At 47.0% G+C, this 19,716-nt stretch overlaps 2 protein-coding genes and 1 pseudogene across 3 annotated transcripts in view; 2 read left to right on the plus strand and 1 right to left on the minus strand.

Annotated features, from left to right (window-relative positions):
• The window catches only part of SYMPK (symplekin scaffold protein), a 271,438-nt gene that overhangs the window by 195,902 nt on the left and 55,820 nt on the right, over window positions 1-19,716 (plus strand). The window lies entirely within an intron of this gene.
• The window catches only part of FOXA3 (forkhead box A3), a 104,949-nt gene that overhangs the window by 61,799 nt on the left and 23,434 nt on the right, over window positions 1-19,716 (plus strand). The window lies entirely within an intron of this gene.
• LOC309537706 (myosin light polypeptide 6 pseudogene) lies at window positions 17,154-17,956 on the minus strand (annotated as a pseudogene). Its single transcript has one exon. The product of its transcript is annotated as a myosin light polypeptide 6 pseudogene (transcript).

The raw sequence follows: 19,716 nt of genomic DNA on the forward strand, positions 1-19,716 counted from the left end.
CCAGTGTGACCACACCAGTCGTGCCACCCTAAAACCGCCTTTGGTTGCTGAGATTTAGTTCCTGTATACCCATACTCCGGGGATAGCCCAGTTGGTAGGGCCTAAGACCCATGATCTCTGAGCTGTGGGTTCGAGCCCCACACTGGGCAAAAGAGCCCAGCATTGTAGGGGGTTGGACTCGATGACCCGTGTGGTCCCTTCCAGCTCTACAGTTCTATGATTCTATAATAATAATAATAATAAAATGTTATTTATATCCCGCCCTCCCCAGCCAAAGCCGGGCTCAGAGCGGCTAACAGCAGTAAAATAATACAGCATTCTAAAATCAATTCATTATAAAATCAGTTCCAATCAAATTAATGGCACAGCAAACAGTGTTTTAATGCAGCAATGGTCGTCGGCATATTACAAATTCAAAAAGTGGGTGAATTTAAAGGAGCAGGCGTCAGCAGACTGCTGGACAAAATGTGGCTTTAGAGCAGGAATGGGAAACCCATTACATCATGGTGCTACAACTCCCATTATCCCTGACCACTGGCCATGGTTGCTGGGACTGATGGGAACTGTAGTTCATCAACCCCTGGAGGCTCAGAGGTTCCCCATACAGTGGTACCTCGGGTTAAGTACTTAATTCGTTCCAGAGGTCCGTACTTAACCTGAAACTGTTCTTAACCTGAAGCACCACTTTAGCTAATGGGGCCTCCTGCTGCTGCGGCGCCGCCAGAGCACGATTTCTGTTCTCATCCTGAAGCAAAGTTCTAAACCTGAAGCACTATTTCTGGGTGAGCGGAGTCTGTAACCTGAAGCATATGTAACCTGAAGCGTATGTAACCCGAGGTACCACTGTACCTGGTTTAGAGACTCCTATTTTCACCTGGGGTCGTCACGTCCTCTGGCAGATGTGTTTTGGGCTGATGTTATTAGCGAGATAAGTCTTGTTATCTGCTCCTCCGTGATTAAAGACTTGTTATCCATATTAAATGGCTTGTTATCCATATGTTCTGGTGTAATGTGGAAGCACCTTCTAGGGATTAGGGTTATCTATGGATTTGATTATCACGTAGCAATGGGGAAATGGTTCGGGGTGGAATATCCAGAATTTGTGCACCCAATTTTGGGGGACTTGGCAACCAAGGATTAACTAACATACAACCTAAAGTCACTAAGAAGCCCAAAGGCAACAGACTCACTCTCAACAACTTGGAGTGACTTTATTAATTTCCTTAATTGGGAAGAGAGTGAGGACTCAGCCATACAGTGGTACCTCGGGTTAAGTACTTAATTCGTTCTGGAGGTCTGTTCTTAACCTGAAACTGTTCTTAACCTGAGGTACCACTTTAGCTAATGGGACCTCCTGCTGCCGCTGTGTCACCACCACACGATTTCTGTTCTTATCCTGAAGCAAAGCTCTTAACCCAAGGTAATATTTCTGGGTTAGCGGAGTCTGTAACCTGAAGCGTCTGTAACCCAAGGTACCACTGTATTTCTGTTTGTCCCGTGCTTCCTAGGCATGGGTCTGAGAGGTTTTTATTTTATTCCTGCCACTTCCCCCAGGAAAACCTGCCGTTTACTGCTAAATCAGAACAAACGTCAGCCCTCAGAAAACCCGATTCAATGTTTGTTATGATTCAGTGGTCAACAGCGGTTTTCTCCCAGGAAGCTAGGGACAAGAGGAATTGTGTACGACCCGTGAGACGCGAGTCCCAGCCAGCTATACACAATTAAGGGGTTCATAAAATGTTCACTCAAAATTGTGACAGTGGCTTGGAGTTGGGGGACGCTACATTTAAGTATAGTCCCCAATGTAACCTAAATGTCAGGTTCAGGTAGGTAGCCGTGTTGGTCCGACGCAGTCGAAATAAAAAAAAATAAAAATTGTCCAGTAGCAAATTTCGTGTGCGTGCACACTTCTGCACATACACTGAAACAGAACTTCTGTTTCAGTTTATCTGAAGAAGTGTGTATGCACATGAAAGCTTAAACCCAGAACAAACTAAGTTGGTCTCTAAGCTGCTAAATGTCAGAGAAACACAAGAATATAATGCACTAGCAATTGGATGTTATAATGCATTCAAATATATGGCAATACCATTTTAGATGTGTATATGTTGTTTTGGAATATGACTTGTTTCTTATGTAGGTTATGTATAAGGTTTTTTAACAGAAGAAGAAGAAGAAGAAGAAGAAGAAGAAGAAGAAGAAGAAGAAGAAGAAGAAGAAACAAGTAGATGAGTTTTAGTTTGCTAAATTTTACCAAACAAAAATGCAATATACACAAAGAGAAAAATGAACATTAACAACAAAAGAACAGAAATTTAGCACAAGGGAGCTTTTGGTAACAAAGTGAGAAGGAAAACCAAAACTTGGGAGTGAATGAACACAATTGTGAAATTATAAATGGGGTTCAAAAAACACAATTATGTTCATGCGTACAGTATTGTCTGTTTTCAAAATGAAGATGTAAAATAGGTGAGTTTTGCTCAGACATGAGAATTTAAAACATGAGTTTGTGAAGCAGGAATTCACACTTATTCAAAGTCAGTATGGTCTACAACTTAGACAACATTACTGTTTTGTGCATTTTTGTGGCAAAGCATCATATAAATTAAAAAGCAGAGACATCACCTTGCCAACAAAGTCCCGTATAGTTAAAGCTATGGATTTCCCAGTAGTGATGTATGGAAGTGAGAGCTGGACCATAAAGAAGGCTGATCGCCAAAGAAGTGATGCTTTTGAATTCTGGTGCTGGAGGAGACTCTTGAGAGTCCCATGGACTGCAAGAAGATCAGACCTCTCCATTCTGAAGGAAATCAGCCCTGAGTGCTCACTGGAAGGGCAGATCCTGAAGCTGAGGCTCCAATACTTTGGCCACCTCATGAGAAGAGAAGACTCCCTGGAAAAGTCCCTGATGTTGGGAAAGATGGACGGCACAAGGAGAAGGGGACGAGATGGCTGGATAGTGTTCTTGAAGCTACCAGCATGAGTTTGACCAAACTGCGGGAGGCAGTGGAAGACAGGAGTGCCTGGCGTGCTCTGGTCCAGGGGGTCACAAAGAGTCGGACACGACTGAACGGCTAAACAACAACAATCATATAAATGAATGAATGAACAAATTGCAATCCTCCAGAGTGAGAATTCCCCATCATTCCCCCCTTGAATAACATCAGGAACCACAACCACACAATTCAACAAGCATTCCCCTGAGCTAGATTTCGACAAACCTTCCCTCCCTCTCCTTTTGCCCTCACGGTAACCCAGGGAGTCAGTTCACACACGCCGCCCACCAAAGTATTTGTGAGGCTTACGGGCTGGAAAGGTTTCAAGTGACTGTGTGGAAATCCCAGGCACCCACCCACTCCCACCAGGATCCACCAGATCCTGATCCACGCCCCCTGGGCCTTTTGTTGAGCATCGGAGGCGATGAGTGACACACTCTCCCCCATGGCTGTGGCCTCCTTCATCCGTGTAATTTAATCTGTTTGTTTTGCCACAATGGTGATTCCTTCTTCCTTCCCATCCGTGCGTTACAAGGGCAAACAGAGCCCAAACACGGCAGGTGCGACACCTTGGCTAGCCGGATATGGCCCTCTTGCTCTGGGCGACGAAGTCCCCCGGCTGTGGGAAAAGTGGGGAACCGCCCAGCTCATGAAGGGAGCGATGACGAATGCGCCTTCCTTGATCCTTGTCTGCAGCTAGTCATCGTTTACATGGGGTTTCATGCCAGGAGTCCGTTTTCTTGGGAGGAAAAACATTATGTCTTCTTATTTTTATTACAGTGGTACCTCGGGTTAAGTATTTTATTCCGTTCTTAACCTGAAACTGTTCTTAACCTGAAGCACCACTTTAGCTAATGGGGCCTCCTTCTGCCACCGCGCCGCTGGAGCACGATTTCTGTTCTCATCCTGAAGCAAAGTTCTTAACCTGAAGTACTATTTCTGGGTTTGTGGAGTCCATAACCTAAAGCTTATGTAACCCGAGGTAAAGGTAAAGGTAAAGGTACGCCTGCCCGTACGGGCCAGTCTTGACAGACTCTGGGGTTGTGCGCCCATCTCACTCAAGAGGCCGGGGGCCAGCGCTGTCCGGAGACACTTCCGGGTCACGTGGCCAGCGTGACAAGCTGCATCTGGCGAGCCAGCGCAGCACACGGAAACGCCGTTTACCTTCCCGCTGGTAACCCGAGGTACCACTGTATTATTATTATAATACGAGGTTTTTTGGATTCCAAGGGCTCCTTTTGCAAAACCTTCAGCCAGAGCTGAAGCTAGTCATCGTATACATGGGGGTTCATGCCAGGAGTCCATTTTCTTGGGAGGAAAAACATGTCGTCGTCTTCTTCTTCTTCTTCTTCTTATTATTATTATTATTATTATTATTATTATTATTATTATTATTATACGAGGTTTTTTGGATTCCAAGGGCCCCTTTTCAAAACCTTCAACCAGAGCAAGCAATGACGAATGTGCCTTCCTTGATCCTTGTCTGCAGCTAGGCATCGTTTACACGGGGGTTCATGCCAGGAGTCCATTTTCTTGGGAAGAAAAACATTATATATTATTATTATTATTATTATTATTATTATTATTATTATTATACAAGGTTTTTTGGATTCCAAGGGCCCCTTCTGCAAAACCTTCCACCAGAGCTTTCCAAACTGTACATCACGACACGTTCGTGTGTCAACTGCAGAGAACAGCCTTTGCCAAAGGTGTCATGGGCTTTGAAGGCACTCGAACTCAGGACGAAAGGGAGAAGCGTGCTAAGAGGACGGCACGCTTGGCAAACCCTCACCGTGATCAACTCCCGCCTGGAAACCAATGTCCCCACTGTGGAAGGACGTGTGGATCCAGAATTGGCCTCCACAGTCACTTACGGACTCACTGTTAAAACCATGTTTATGGAAGACAATCTTACTCAGCTACGAGCGATTGCCAGAGAAATAAAAAAAAGTAGGTGTGTCACAAAAAATGCTCCCTGCAATTCTCCCAGGGCGAGGAAGGCGTTAGTTTAACCTTCGAGTTTGCTAGTAAAACTGAATTACTGCATCTCAAAATGATGCACGTCTACAAAGTGTGTCACCAAACACGAAAAGATTGGGAAGGCTAAAGCTATGGTCCAAAGAATAACAGAACCATAGAGCTGGAAGGGACCCCTGGGGTCATCCAGACTAACCCCCCGCAATGCAGGAATCTCAGCTAAAGCATCCATGACAGATGGCCACCCAACCTCTGCTTAAAAACCTCCACGGAAGGGACACGGGTGGTGCTGTGGTCTAAACCACAGAGCCTAGGGCTTGCTGATCAGAAGTCCGGTGGTTCGAATCCACGCTATGAAGTGAGCTCCTGTTGCTCAGTCCCTGTTCCTGCCAACCTAGCAGTTCGAAAGCATGTCAAAGTGCGGGTGCCACTACCGAGAAGGCCCTCTGCCTGGTTCCCTGTAACTTGGCTTCTCTAAGCGAGGGAACCGCCAGAAGGCCCTCGGAGCTGGACCTCAGTGTCTGGGCAGAATGATGGAGGTGGAGACGCTCCTTCAGGTATACTGGGCCTTTGAGGCCATTTAGGGCTTTAAAGGTCAGCACCAACACTTTGAATTGTGCTCAGAAACGTACTGGGAGCCAGTGTAGGTCTTTCAAGACCGGTGTTATGTGGTCTCGGCGGCCGCTCCCGGTCACCAGTCTAGCTGCCACATTCTGGATTAGTTGTAGTTTCCGGGTCACCTTCAAAGGTAGCCCCACGTAAAGCGCATTGCAGTAGTCCAAGCAGGAGATAACCAGAGCATGCACCACTCTGGCGAGACAGTCTGTGGGCAGGTAGGGTCTCAGCCTGTGTACCAGATGGAGCTGATAAACAGCTGCCCTGGACACAGAATTGACCTGTGCCTCCATGGACAGCTGTGAGTCCAAAATGACTCCCAGGCTGCGCACCTGGTCCATCAGGGGCGCAGTTACCCCATTCAGGACCAAGGAGTCCTCCACACCCGCCCACCTCTTTCCCCCCAAAAAACAGTACTTCTGTCTTGTCAGGATTCAACCTCAATCTGTTAGCCGCCATCGATGCACATACAACACAGCTCTTCCCCGGCGGTGTGTGTCCCGATTCCTGACACCGAGAATGGCGCTGCGCGAGCCAGGATCATGCTCTGGTGTGCGGCCACCTTTCTTCCATGCACACCTGACCCCAGTAGGAGGTGGTAGCTGATGTGCCAACCTCATTTTGGGCACCCGGCGATCCAGAGGCTCTGGGAAGATCAGGTGAGTTTGCCTTGGGTCTGGCCGTGGCCTGGGTGGGGACGTGGAATACCTGCTGCTGGCTGGCAGTTATAAATAACTGGCAGGCGGGACGGAGGGAGGGAAGGAACGAGGGCACGGCGGCACCCTGCCCTTTCCCCTGGCTCCTGTAGCCAGAGACTACAAAGGATCCTTTCATGCTCCCACACATGGGCTGCCGCTGCTGCTGCTGCTGCTGCTGCTTCTGCCACCGCCATCGCACCAGCCAGAGACCAGCCCTGGGGCTGCCCCGTCACATCCAGCACAGATGGGTCTGTTGTTCGGGCAGTTCCACACACCCACCCCAAAGTTGGCATAGGCCTTGCCCACTCGCCCACCGGACTGAGGGAACCGGAGGCATGCCAGCTTCCTTCCCTCCCCTTCCTTTTCCACACCCCGCCTTTCTTCGAGCAAAAACTCAAGGCAGGCTACATTAAAAAACAAAAAAACCCTGTGTCATTAAAATTTGCGCCCAGAGAGCGTGGGGCAACGCCAAACAGCGGAACCGAGGCCCACAGATGAAGCCCGAAGCCAAATAAAGCTGCATAAACAACGGCTGGAACTTTTTTTTCACTTCTTTCTTCGTCTTTATTTCGGGTCAAGTCGACGAGATGGCTTTTAATGTGAAAAAATGCATACAGACGAAATTCTGACGGCGGGAAATTTGGAGTCAAATCCGTTTGGGAACATCCCTAAAAGGGTTTGGGGAGGGGGGGGAGAGGAGGTCATGAAGGAAGGAAAATGCTAAAAGAGGCAGGAGAGAGAGACAAGTGCTGTTTCTGTGAGAAGGGAGACAGGTCACAGTATGGCTGAGAACTGTAGTTTGTTAAGGGTACTGAGAGTGGTTTGAAGACCCCCGCCCTCTTCCCCTCACAGAGGTACAATCCTCAGAGTTCCCTGGGAACAAAGCCAGGACATTTTGCAGCTTGAGGCAAAACCTTCTTGCATATAATATCTGCATATAGCAACAAAATACTGTAGTTAGATTTTATACAGTACTTTAAAGGTAAAGGGACCCCTGACCGTTAGGTCCAGTCGTGGCCGATTCTGTGGTTGCGGCGCTCATCTCGCTTTATTGGACAAGGGAGCCAGCGTACAGCTTCCGGGTCATGTGGCCAGCATGACTAAGCCGCTTCTGCCGAACCAGAGCAGAGCACGGAAACACCGTTTACCTTCCCACCGGAGCGGTACCTATTTATCTACTTGCGCTGGTGTGCTTTCGAACTGCTAGGTTCGCAGGAGCAGGGACCGAACAACAGGAGCTCGCCCCGTCACGGGGATTCGAACTGCTGACCTTCTGATCGGCAAGTCCTAGGCTCTGTGGTTTAACCCACAGCACCACCCACGTCCCCATATAGTACTTTACCAGGCTGAAATGCTAAGCCCATTTATAGGGAGCAAGTCCCATTGTACACCATTGTACACCATTGTACACTCTTACTTCAGAGTAAGCCAGCTCAGGATTCCACTGCTAAAATATTCAAGAGTGAGCGCTTCACGTTATGCTAGGGTTGCCATATATTACAAAAACACCAGAAAAACATGATTTTCTGATTGAATGCCTAAGATCACGCCTTCTTACGGAAATTCTCCCTGGACATCAATTCCGCCTTTGAAATCCCAGCAATGTCCGGGAAAATCCAGACGTGTGGCAGCCCTACGTTATACACTCTCTTGAAATTCCTTACAAAAGCCCCATAAGGTGGGACTAATAATAATAATAATAATAATAATAATAATAATAATAATAACAACAACTTTTTAATTCAGAATTAAAACAAAACATATTATCCAGAAACATATCATCCTTCCCCCCCATTTTTCCTCCCTCCCCCTCTCTCCCCCCACAGAATTCATCCACCCCCACCCCCGACTTCCCTTAGTTCCAGGGTCAGACTTGACAAGGGTCGGACTTGATAAGGGTGCCTCCAGACAGAGTGTGGCTATTCTGCGCAAGAGATTCACACACACATTATAAATTTAGGTTTGCACAATTAAAGTGGATCAAAGCACTCTGCTACCTCAGTGCAACAAATTCACTTTAAAAATTAAGAATCAAGCTTTTTGCAGTTTGGAAAGTGTCAGGGAAATGTTTTTAAAGTGTTTAATGTGAAGACGCAGAAATGCTACCATGCAAATAGATCGGGATGAATGCTCATTGTCGTATAGACGACCCACAAACAAATCAGAATGAAAGCTCAATAAGGGTGGGATATAATCTAACCAGGATGCGGGTGGCGCTGTGGGTTAAACCACAGAGCCTACGGCTTGCCGATCAGAAGGTCGGCGGTTCGAATCCCCATGATGGGGTGAGTTCCCGTTGCTCGGTCCCTGCTCCTGCCCACCTAGCAGTTCGAAAGCACAACAAAGTGCAAGTAGATAAATAGGTACCACTCCGGTGGGAAGGTAAACGGCGTTTCCGTGTGCTGCTCTGGTTCGCCAGAAGCGGCTTCGTCATGCTGTATGCCGGCTCCTTTGGCCAATAAAAGAAGATGAGCGCCGCAACCCCAGAGTCGGCCATGACTGGACCTAATGGTCAGGGGTCCCTTTACCTTTACCTATAATCTAACCACGGCGTAAATTATGTGCAAGCAAATCAGGAATTTTAGATTTAAAAAAAAGAAAATTGGGAATTATTTATGTATGCAACAACAGCGGCAAGAATTACTGTATTTTTTGCTCTATAAGACTCACTTTTTCCCTCCTAAAAAGTAAGGGAAAATGTGTGTGCGTCTTATGGAGCGAATGCAGGCTGCGCAGCTATCCCAGAAGCCAGAACAGCAAGAGGGATCGTTGCTTTCTCTGCGCAGCGATCCCTCTTGTTCTGGCTTCTGAGATTCAGAATATTTTTTTTCTTGTTTTCCTCCTCCAAAAACTAGATGCGTCTTATGGTCTGGTGCATCTTATAGAGCGAAAAACACAGTATATTAGCACAAGCTTGGAAGAACAATGGCAAGGGAAACGTATGGAATATGCAGAACTGGCAAAATTAACAGATAAATCACATGAAAAGGATAACAAAGACGTTAAAAGAGAATGGGAACCATTTACAGCGTATATGAAGAAGCAACATAAAGAATTGGACTCACTGGCAGGGTTTGAATAAACAAACACAATTGTATATAAGAAAAAGTAAGATTATCTGTATGCGGGAAATTTTGGGAAACAACACGTAGGGTGAGTAATATGGAAATAAAACAAAATGGGAATATGAGGGAAGTCCAGGGGAGAGGGGGAAAAAATATGGAAAATTGTAAGAGAAATATTGTTAGAGGATTTATACGTTGAAAACAATATATATATATATATATATATATATGCAGGTTTTGGTGTCTTCGGGTGTCTTCCCGTGTAAGAGTCGGGGTGTCTGGGCGACGTTTCGACGAGGTCTCACTCGTCATCTTCAGGCTGGTGCTTTCGGCTTCTTGTTACTGGAACAGAGCAGAATCTGGTGTTTGAGTTCCTATAAATACTGTTGAGGGGTGTGGTGTATAGCCTCCAACGTTCTGGGCAGAGAGGAAGTTCCTAGATTAGTGTGCCTTTTCTTCTTTTGTTCCTTAATTACTTGAGGGATATCTTGAGTGATTTCATGAGTGATATTCTGAATACCACTGGGTGGGTCATTAAGTGTAGATTAGTTGCTAAAGCTTTCGTGTCTTGACCTCTTGAGCTTGTGAAGAGTTTTTCTGAGAAGATGGCTGTGCTGCATTTAGTTGTGCTCTGGCTTGGCTTCGTGTATAGGGGCGAGCTGTGATTTTGTGCCTTGTGCCAGCCAGATCTGTGTAGGGATTGCAGGGGGGTGCAGCATTCGGAGGTGCCACTATAGTTTGGCTACTGGATGGAGTCTGTAACATGTCTGTGGAGAGGGTCTGGGTTTGGGTCTGGTGTGGTTGATTGGTGACGGCGTTCTGTGTGCCTCTGGTTCTGGTGTCGGTTTTTGTGGGGAGGGCTAATTTCCAGATGTCTGGCAGGCGGGACGTGTCGTCACGCTTGTTCATGTTGTGAGGGTGTTTCTCTATCTCGACGGCTTCCATGATTATTCTCTTGTGGTGATGTTCCATGTTAAAGAGCAATTTGGAATCTGCAAAATTAATTTCGTGTCCTGTTTCTTTCATGTGTTGGAAAAGAGAGGAAGTTTCTTTCATGTTTCTTCCATGATTATTCTCTTGTGGTGATGTTCCATGTTAAAGAGCAATTTGGAATCTGCAAAATTAATTTCGTGTCCTGTTTCTTTCATGTGTTGGAAAAGAGAGGAACAAAATCCAGCTGGAAAACCAAGGGGTCTATGAAATACCCTGCAAAGTCTGCCCAGCCACGTACATTGGACAAACAAACAGACGAATAAATGCACGTATCGCAGAACACAAGAATGCCGTCAAAAAAGAAGAAAAAACTTCCTCTCTTTTCCAACACATGAAAGAAACAGGACACGAAATTAATTTTGCAGATTCCAAATTGCTCTTTAACATGGAACATCACCACAAGAGAATAATCATGGAAGCCATCGAGATAGAGAAACACCCTCACAACATGAACAAGCGTGACGACACGTCCCGCCTGCCAGACATCTGGAAATTAGCCCTCCCCACAAAAACCGACACCAGAACCAGAGGCACACAGAACGCCGTCACCAATCAACCACACCAGACCCAAACCCAGACCCTCTCCACAGACATATTACAGACTCCATCCAGTAGCCAAACTATAGTGGCACCTCCGAATGCTGCACCCCCCTGCAATCCCTACACAGATCTGGCTGGCACAAGGCACAAAATCACAGCTCGCCCCTATACACGAAGCCAAGCCAGAGCACAACTAAATGCAGCACAGCCATCTTCTCAGAAAAACTCTTCACAAGCTCAAGAGGTCAAGACACGAAAGCTTTAGCAACTAATCTACACTTAATGACCCACCCAGTGGTATTCAGAATATCACTCATGAAATCACTCAAGATATCCCTCAAGTAATTAAGGAACAAAAGAAGAAAAGGCACACTAATCTAGGAACTTCCTCTCTGCCCAGAACGTTGGAGGCTATACACCACACCCCTCAACAGTATTTATAGGAACTCAAACACCAGATTCTGCTCTGTTCCAGTAACAAGAAGCCGAAAGCACCAGCCTGAAGATGACGAGTGAGACCTCGTCGAAACGTCGCCCAGACACCCCGACTCTTACACGGGAAGACACCCGAAGACACCAAAACCTGCATTCCTGTACCCGTGAAAATCTACGAAAGCATATATATATATATATATATATATATATATATATATATATAGGATGTATGCTCAGTAAATAGATTATTCAGAGGAGCCCGTGGTCTAATAACCATGTTAGTGTTGTGTAAGTACATCAGGATACATGCTGAATAAACAGGTGGTCTGAAGGAACCCAGGGGTTGTGTACAGATCATGCATTTAAAGCACATTATTTCTCCTGCCGACTGGGAATGTGGGCTTGGGAGAGCACATATTTGCCTGTCCACCTGTGTGATACCCCAGATCCCCAAAGGCACACTTCTCCATTGTCTCCGGAGACAGATGGATGCCAACAATTTCTGCTGCAAAATCCTGGGAACTGCAGTTTGTCCAGCATGTGGGGGCTTGTTGTTAAGTTTTGGGTGCACATATCAGACGACACAGCGATTCTTCAAACAGCTCTTGTTTATTCACAGGCCAGAACAGAACTGAACTGAACTGAAGGGTTCAGCCAGCCTGCTTATATAGAACTCCACTACAACACAACTGTAACCACTTTCTGTAACTATCCAATCACTGAACGTCACTTTCAATCCCCTATTTGCATATGTGGACCTGAGTGAAAACTATCTACAGTATCCCCCTGCTGGCCCAGGGTGAGAACTTCAGTATATAACACTTGTAGCTCTGTGAGGGGCAAAGCATTATTATCATTATTATTAATAATTTATTGAATTTATATACCGTCCTATACCTGGGGGTCTCAGGGCGGTTCACGGAATAAAATCAAGATACAGAACCATAAAATACCTAATAAAAATATAAACGACCACCCAATAGCCCCCTCCCACAAAAAAACACATTTTAAAAGGATGTAAATCAGATCAACCAAAGGCCTGGTTAAAAAGGAACGTTTCTGCCTGGTGCCTAAAGGTGTATAATGAAGACACCAGGCAACTTCCCTGGGGAGAGCATTCCACAGATGGGGAGCCACTGCAGAGAAGGCCCCGTTCTCGTGTTGTCACCCTCCGGACCTCTTGAGGCGGAGGCACATGAAGGAGGGCCTCAGAAGATGATCTCAGGGTCCGGGTAGGTTCATATGGAAAGAGGCGGCCCTGTGGTGAAAACACTGCGCTTTCAGAGTGCTATAAATGTATGGTGTGTAAGCAGCAGCAGCAAAACAGCAGAGGTTGCCCTACGCTTGTGGCTGAGGTGACATTTGAACCCAGCACCCAGCAGCTTACCCGACACGCATAGCTGCTTGTGTAAGAATACGCAACTGCGGCAACGGCTTGCGTTTAAATATAATATTCACACTGAATACCCGACACTGAGACAGTGATTGCGGGAGTGAAGGACCACACATATCTGCTATTTGGGTCCCTGAAGCACAGATTCACACAAAGCGGCAAAACGCTCTTGCAGGTTATTAACAGGATTTTTATTTGAAGTGCATATGCAGAACAAAGGCACAGCGCGATCAGTACACAACCTGTACACAGTAGTCAGGGTGCGCCCCTTTATATAGATTTGCAAAATAGAATACCACCTGATCTCTTGTAGGTCACCTGATTTCTTGTAAGTCACCTGATTTCTGGGAAATCGATACTTATACAGTGGTGCCTCGCAAGACGAAAAGAATCCGTTCTGTGATTCTCTTCGTCTAGCGGTTTTTTCGTCTTGCGAAGCAAGCCCATTGAAGGATTAGCGCTATTAGAGGCTTTTAGAGGCTTTTAGCGGCTTATCTGCTGATCAGATCAGCTGATAAGCGGCTTAGCGGCTTAGAAAAAAGGGGGGAGGGGAAAAAACCAGCAAGACATTTTCGTCTTGCGAAGCAAGCCCATATGAAATTCGTTTTGCGAAGCACCTCCAAAACGGAAAACTCTTTTGTCTAGCGAGTTTTCCGTCTTGCGAGGCATTCGTCTTGCGGGGCACCACTGTAATAAGTTCCTATATTACCATATAAGGTCTTGGTCTTCTCTCCCTCCTTCCTGCAACCTCCCTCATCCTGGTGTGACAATAAATCCTTGTTCCTTATCTCTATCTGCCCAGGCTAGACATTCTGAGGGGCCCATTTGCAATGTAACATTTAAGCATGTCCTTCAATAATAGAACAATTATATTGTAATACGCTCCTTCAGGAGCAGGAGGAGAGCGGGCGAGACGGACTACAGACAGGTGGCGGGCAGGAAGGGATTGCCAAGGTGGCAATTGGAGTTTGGCAGGTGGGAACAGCGGGCGATTTTTTTTCTGCGCCCCCTTCGAGTGTTGGAATTCAGCTCCGTCCGTGATTCGTTCCTGGGAACGCCGCGACCTAGGAGGCAGACCGTCTTGGGCGTCTGGAGTGGGGGGGGGAACCACACGGCGAGAAATATTTTTATTTTTTGCAAAGCAGACGGTGTACCCCGTCGGCGTTGCTGATCCCTTGGCTGCCCAGCCTTCCTCACATCCTCGCTCGGTTTCCCTGAAAACATCCGCCTCCTGGCCCCGGTTGCTTGGAGTCGCTTTATATATATCCATACATTATTAAATCAACACCGAGGCCTGTGTCTCTTCCAGGCCGTTGGGCCTCGGAGAACTGGACAGGGGGGGAGACACCGAACACTCGGGCCTTTGTATCCGGCTGGGTGGGCTGGTGCAGAGACCTCGGCTTCCAGGCTAGGAGCATAAAGATGCTCCTGTCCCGGTTGCCAGTTTCCTTCCAAGGTGCAAGACACGAGGACAACTCAGACGGACAGAGCCGGGGTGGAAATGGACATCGGGCGGAGGGCGGCCGCGAAGGAGGGGGCTTCTCGGGAGAAGAAGGTTGCAGTTGATGTGGAAGAAGGTGCGTTCCCAAAGGCAGGCACGAGGGAAAGTTAAACTCACATCCGTTCCCCCCCTTCGCTCGTGAAGGGACCAGCCATCTCTCTCTCAAGTTATTGGAGCGACGGTTGCGGGAGAGTTTTTCCGATGCCCTCGGAACCAGGTGGAAAACCTGCCGTCTGCTCTGGGATGACCGGGCACCGCAGGATTTACGTCTAAGCTGAACAAGTTATAACTTAGGGACATAGCTGTCAACATTCCCTTTTTTTGTGGGAAATTCCCTTATTCTAGCGCCGTTTCCCGCTGCTATCCCGGATTGTTAGATATCCCGTAGACTGTCTCCGGGACAGGTGAGGCTGATGATCCCTTATTTTCGAGGCTGCTGATCCCTTATTTTCAAATCTGAAAGTTGACAGCTATGCTTAGGGACCTAGGCTCTTGGGGGCCCCAAAAAAAATTAAAGGGGGGAAAAAACCCTGGATGTACATTTCTAAAATATACAAAAACAAATAAAATAAAACCTACATACAGCAACGGTGTTTTGTGTTGTGTCGGCTCCTATGATGCACCGTATTTTTCGCTCTATAAGACGCACTTTTTCCCTCCAAAAAAGTAAGGGGAAATGTGTGTGCGTCTTATGGAGTGAATGCAGGCTGTGCAGCTATCGCTGAAGCCTGAATAGCAGGAGGGATTTCTGCACAGTGCTCCCTCTTGCTGTTCTGGCTTCTGGGATTCAGAATATTTTTTTTCTTGTTTTCCTCCTCCAAAAACTAGGTGCGTCTTACGGTCTGGTGCGTCTTATAGAGCAAAAATATGGTAAGTCATGGGCCTCGCCTGCTAGCCTGCTCCCTAAAATATCACAGGTTTGCTCCTTTCTATATATAGGGTGCCTACATTCTGCATGGACTGGTTGCGTGGCAACATGCGCAAATGGCTTTAGATACCTATTAGGTCCATAAATTACCATATAGCATATATTCAACACAAAAAACAGCGACAATTTGTTGACAAAGGACAGCTGGGCATATAAAGGGCCCCATTACCTTCAGTAGCTTAGGGCCTCGTCAAACCTAAATCTGGTCCTGACTGTGGACATACCCTCCAACATTTCTCCGATGAAGATAGGGACGTTTCAAGCTCCCCGCCTACTGACCCTCCTCGACCCCCCCATTTTTTCTTCTCCGGCCCCACAGAGCATTTCCACTAAATTACACCAACAGGACCAGACCCTCCAGGTGTCCCTATTTTCCAGGAACGTCCAGATTTAGAGAAGCCGTCCCAGTTTCTGATTTGATCCCTGAATGTCCCGCTTTTCCTTAGGACGTCCCAATTTTCACTGGAGAAATGTTGGAGGGTGTTAGAGATTTAAAAAAACAAAACAAAACATAACAAAAAACCTGGTTCCTTAAGTCCCAGGATCCTTTAACTGTGTTTTTCCTGCATTGGTCACCCATCCTTGCACAATGATGTTTTTCTTTAAATAACATTTTACCGTTTCACCAATTTTGCCCAGATCATTTTATTTAAAGGATCCTGAGACTTATAAGCCTTAAGGAACCAGGTTTGTTAAATCTCTGACAGCGGGTATGGAGTTATCCGGCCCCCGAGCAGTCTGAAGTCAATCCTGTATAAGGAAGGGCTTTTAAAATGTTGAATGTTTCATTATGTTTTTATATATGCCAGAAATAATAAATAAAATTAATGAATCCCCTGCACAATCTACAACGTTGTCTTTTAGGTGTCTAGCACGAAAACTTTGGCAAATAAGGCTGTTTCACATGTGACAAGTGGGTCACAGTCAGATAATAGCCAACATACCGTATTTTTCGTCCTATAAGGCGCACCAGCCCATAGGACGCACCTCGTTTTTTTTGGGGGGGAATGAATTTTAAAAAATTATTCCCCCCCAGCCCTGGCTGTCGCCCCAAGCCTTGCGCTCACCTGCCCGAAGCACGGGGCACCCTCCGGAGGGCTCCCCGTGCTTCGGGGCGACAGGCTGCCGCCCCAAGCCTCGCGCACCCGGTGGGATCTCCTGCCGGGCGCGGGAGGCTTGCAGACACTCGCGGGGGCTGCAGGCTGCTGCCCGCAAGCCTTGTGAGCCCGCGGGAACTCCTGCCGGGCTCCCAAGGCTTGCGGATGTCTTCCTGAAGCCTGGAGAGTGAGAGGGGTCGGTGCGCACTGACCCCTCTCGCTCTCCAGGCTTCAGCGAAAGCCTGCATTCGCCCCATAGGACGCACACACATTTCCCCTTCATTTTTGGATGGGAAAAAGTGCGTCCTACAGGGTGAAAAATACGGTATTTTCACTTCAGGGTCATAATGATATTATTATTATTATTATTATTATTATTATTATTATTATTATTATTAATACCCCGTCCATCTAACTGGGTTGCCCCAGCCCCTCTCAATGGCTCACAGGATATATAAAAACATAATAAAAATTTGAACATTAAATAACTTCCCTACGCAGGGCTGCCTTCAGATGTCTACTAAAGGCTGTATAGTTATTTACCTCCTTGTCTTGGGGGTTGCATAACTCCATACCCTCCTAAATTTATCCGATGAAAATAGGGACATCCTAAGGAAAAGCGAGAGATTCTGGGATCAAATCAGAAACTGGGACGGCTTTTGTAAATCCGGGACTTTGCCAGGAAAATAAATAAATAAAAGGGGGTGGGTATCTGGGGGGTGGGAAGACTTTGGCAATCCCACCCGCCATTGAACCCATTGCATTTTGACTTAATGCCCAGAATGTAAATCAAGGGCTTGCTGTATATTTTTTAGGATCCACCCCGTTCCAGTGACTGCAATTGTTGGGAAACAGCTTTTAATGCTTCATTATACGCCTTGGGACCTTACAGCGAAGGGCGAGTAAGAAACCGAAATACTAGCGAAGAGGAAATAAGCTGAACACTTCTGGAAATAAAGTGATGCAAGACAAGCCAGCAGTTTGTTTCCCTGCCCTTCAGGAACACCCCCTTCAGACAAATGTTGTTTTCTTCCTTTCCTTAGCCCTCACCTCAAGGACTAAACCAAGAGGTTGGAGAAAGAGGGAACCAAAAGTAGTTTCAGACACAGATAAAAAGGCACAAACATTTTAAGGATAAACTGGAAGAGGTTCTCGGGAGGAGCTAGAGGTGATCTTCAGCCACTCAGAACCATCCGCACCAACTCTTCATAGTTAATGCAGCCATTGCTGTCTTCATGGCCGGCCACAAGCATCTCTACTTCTTCCTTGGTCATCTTCTCCCCTAGGGTGACAAGCACATGGCGTATCTCTGCTCCCATGACCGTCCCGTTGCCCTCCTTGTCGAAGACCCTCAGCCCCTCCACATAATCCTCAAAGCAGCCTTGATCCTTGTTCTTGGCAATGGTCTTCATCATGGGCAGGAACTGCTCAAAGCTCAGTGTCTTTGCATTCATTTCATCGCTCTTGGGGTTCCCCAGAACTTTCATGACTTCAGCATTGGTAGGATTCTGGCCCAGGGCTCTCATGACATCGCCACAGGATCTTCCCATCTCCAGTTCTGTCAAAGAGGTGGAAAGCCTCCTTGAACTCGGCGGTCTGGTCTTCCGAGAAGTCACACATGAATCGGGCTGCTGTCAGTTCCTCTCGCCTGGCGCTCTGACGCTTCCCTCCTTCCGCCCTGAACGTCTGCAAAGTCTTTCTGCGGGTTGGGCTCTGAGGTCAGCACGCAGGCACTCGCACCTGATTGGCTGGCGAGCAGCAAAAATGGATCCAAATACTAGCGATATTGAAAAACAAATGAAATTCAGTTTCCTGGGGTTGTGTGCACAGTAATGGGGAGGAATATATAGTGATTTTGGATCAGACTAGCCTATCAGAGCCGGGTCAACTGAAAACAAATACAGTACCTGGTAGACTAGTGGCTGAGGGGGCATCATGAAGGGCTTTTATTGTGAGATGGGTACATGACATAATTGGCATCAAAGTGCCAGTCTGTATGCCCCCTCCCTGCTTAATCCAGATTTAGCATTTCCAGGGGGGATCTGGTAAATTAAAAGGAAAAACCTGTTGCCTACAACCTGTTTACAATATTTGAAAAACCTGTTTACAGCAACCTTGAAGCACGTCGGCAGTGTGGTTTCAGGAGAGTCTAAAGTGTTTAAGCTGGATTTCTCATATTGTCAATATCTGGAAGAAGCAAAGATCACCAGTGTTGAAGCAATGATTCTTCAACATCAGCTTCGTTGGACTGGTCATGTTGTGCAGATGCCTGATTATCGTCTTCCAAAGCAAGTACTCTATTCCGAACTTAGAAATGAAAAGCGTAAAGCAACAAAAGAGGTTTAAAGACTCTGCCAAGGGAAATATTTAAAAATGTAGTATAAACACAGACAACTGGGAAACACTGGCCTGAGAGACAATCTTACTTGGCTACGAGTGATCGCCAAAGAAGAAGATGACATGTTTGTTGGTTTTTCCTACTCTCTGCCCTGCATCCTGCATTAAACAGGTTCAGCAAGTGCACACACATCACAGAGCCTAGGGCTTGCCAATCAGAAGGTCGGCGGTTCGAATCCCTGCAACCGGGTGAGCTCCCGTTGCTCGGTCCCTGCTCCTGCCCACCTAGCAGTTCGAAAGCACAACAAAGTGCAAGTAGATAAATAGGTACCACTCCGGTGGGAAGGTAAATGGCTTTTCCGTGTGCTGCTCTGGTTCGCCAGAAGCGGCTTAGTCATGCTGGCCACATGACCTGGAAGCTGTCTGCGGACAAACGCCAGCTCCCTCGGCCAGTAAAGAGTGAGATGAGCGCGCAACCCCAGAGTCGTCCACGACTGAACCTAATGGTCAGGGGTCCCTTTACCTTTATATATGGGCTTGCGCACCAATGTTCTGGGTTCCTCCTCCCTCCTGCGTGTGGTGAGTGAGGACCCTGTTGCAACAGTTTAAGAATGATCAGGCTTACTAGCTGCTTTGCTTCTCAATATTCTCTGGGCTGGCCTCTGTTATTTTCTCCTTCTGATAGGGAACCGACTTAAGGACTCTATAGGGGCTCTTGGACACCCCATAAGGGAAAAGGAGCAGTACTTTTCTTATAACATAGACTTGGGCAATGCGCTCAGTTAGACTCTGGACTGAATGGTCTCAAGGGCCCCTTGCATTACAGTGGTACCTCTGGTTGCGAACGGGATTATTATTATTTAGAAGACATCTGAAGGCAGCCCTGTTTAGGGAAGCTTTTAATGTTTAATAGGTTATTGTACAGTGGTGCCCCGCAAGACGAATGCCTCGCAAGACGGAAAACCCGCTAGACGAAAGGGTTTTCCGTTTTGGAGGTGCTTCGCAAAACGAATTTCCTATGGGCTTGCTTCGCAAGACGACAATGTCTTGCGAGTTCCTGCTGGTTTTTTTTCCTCCCCCCTTTTTCTAAGCCGCTAAGCCGCTTATCAGCTGATCCGATCAGCAGATAAGCCGCTAATAG

This window comes from Podarcis vaucheri (genome assembly GCF_965113315.1).
Source record: "Podarcis vaucheri genome assembly, chromosome: 7".
NCBI classification, from domain to species: Eukaryota; Metazoa; Chordata; class Lepidosauria; order Squamata; family Lacertidae; genus Podarcis; species Podarcis vaucheri.